Here is a 2,408-nt window from a genome sequence, read left to right as displayed (position 1 = left end):
AAACCAAATCTAGGGCAGTGCCATAAACCAATGATTCTTTTATTGAGGTTTATGTAGATTTGGCTCATCTAGCCTATAGAGTATAATCTGAGATAATCTGATCATAACAACAATAGATTCTCACATTGTGGGTCTAATATTGTTTTGTTTTTTTAATCTGCTTTATTCATCGTTTTTATCAAAGTAGTAACTCACTTCCAAATGGGCTGGCAACCGTCCAAAGACATGTTGTAGGATGGAGTGAGACAGGTCACGCATTAATCACAAATGTTTAGATAAATCTACAGGCTGGAGCAGCTGCAGTTTAGAGGAGCTTGTACTGAATGACCAAACATCTTTACATGACCAGTGAAATTCCACTGCACATCAGCACTGCGACCTCTCAGCAGCCTGCAGGGAGTGCCAGTCTTCATTCTCCTGAATAGCAAACACTGCATATTCATGGTTTCTTCCATTGTATCTGAGACCATTGTAACATCTTCTGTCTGAATATTAATGGAGTATTGTTCCTCATGGTAGGACATTCATTGGATGTAATATTTCCATAAGTATACCGTAAATAAGTTGATTTGCCCCACTCTGGGCTGTAGATGCTTTTAGAAAATATCTTTAATATTACACTATTATTCCCCAGGTTTATATCAGTGGTTCCCAACCTTTGATCCATTTTCTGTAATTTAGTAAACTGACAACCCCTGACTAAGAGACATATTTTATGGATTATATTCAAAACTGTTCACCAAACAGTGAACTCAGTAACTTTCAGACGTTTGTGTAAAACGAGTGATTTGGATTAATTTTGAACAGAATATTTCGGTTTTTTTAACAATCGTACTTCATAGGCTTAAAAGTCTGTGTTTTATTGTCCTTGACATTTGGCCTACATTTTATTATTAATGAATTAAATTTACTTTACACTTACTTTTCTTCCCAGAAGTGAACCAAATGCTGAGGTATAGGCCTACTGTGTAAGTTTTGTAGCATGCTTTAAAATCAAAAAGGCCTTGCGACCTCCCCATGAAGCTTTGGCTTGATACAGCTACTCACGTGAATGATGTAGGACGACGAACAAGCAAGTCAAAAGTAGATTGTGCTCTCTGCTGTCTTCAAAAGTATCAGGATTCAGTTTACATCTCACCAATTACAATCTTTTCATATTTGTATTGTGATTTAACTGTCTCGTGATATATCTTTACATTTCTATTATGCATAAAATCTTTTTCTATGCAACCAGAACAGTGGCATCTGCATTTGTATCCATCATTGTCCCTGTAACATTTAAACACAAAAATAGATACAAATACCACAATACTCAAGTGTATATGTTTTCTAACACCCCTATAGTCATTGTAAAACCAAACAAGTTCATTTGTTTTTAAAAATGTTGAAACAGAGTACATTGAAACTTTTAAGCAAAACTAACTCAATTTTGTAAGTAAAAAACATTCTTGATCAAGTAGCTTTGGAATGACACTAAAATGATTTCTACTGTGAAAACCAAAGACCAAGAAAAACCTTCTAGTCAGGAATTTTTCATTAACATACAAAGCCAAGTTAATGTCATTTAAAATGAATGGTAAAGGCTCCTTGATCAAAAATCTTTTTAACTTACACAATTGAGTTTGTCAAATTAAATTTGTTTTTTGATGTAATCTGTTTTAAAAAATAAACAGTGTATTTATTATATATATTATGTGCTACAACATCTGGATGTGACATGGTGTGTATTGCACATTGGCATGATGGTATGTCTCTTTTAATGATGATGGCAGTACTTTACTGTAGCATTGAAAGGTCCAGTGTGTAACATATAGGAGGATATATTGTCAGAAATGGAATATAATATTCATAAGTATGTTTTCATTATCATTCATCAATATATGTTTGGTATGTATGGTATATGCCTTGTTTATACCATAGCCCAGAATGGACCAACCACACACTGGCTGTGGATGGGACTGCTTGTGTGTTTCGTGTGTTTCATGGCCATTGTAGTTTCTTCTTCACACTTAGAAGGGGAGGTTGAAGCTAGATGCTACTAAATCCTATACACTGGTCCTTTAATTGGCACAAGCAATATGTATGACCTCCAGGTGTCAAGTTTGCTCATCATTTGACTAGACTCTGTTTGTGTGTGTTTGGATTAGCAGTTTAGTCCAGAATCCAGTATTAGCCTTTCTGCCCTGCTCAAATTATTTTTGCAGCAACAAAAAAATAAAAAAAAAACAGGCCTGTTTTGACAGCTTTCCCCTGAATGCTGTAGATTTCAGCTGGAGGCCCAGATGCAATTTACAGCAACACAACCAAATCCTACTCCCATGATGCTTGGACCCTGCTTCTTTGGATTTAATCACAGGAATAACCCTTGCTCACCTCTCATAATTGAGCAGTCTTCCTGCATTAGCCTC

This window comes from Morone saxatilis, unplaced genomic scaffold (genome assembly GCF_004916995.1).
Source record: "Morone saxatilis isolate NCDOM2014 unplaced genomic scaffold, NCSU_SB_2.0 Contig20, whole genome shotgun sequence".
Classification (NCBI taxonomy): domain Eukaryota; kingdom Metazoa; phylum Chordata; class Actinopteri; family Moronidae; genus Morone; species Morone saxatilis.
This window is presented reverse-complemented; position numbering follows the sequence as displayed.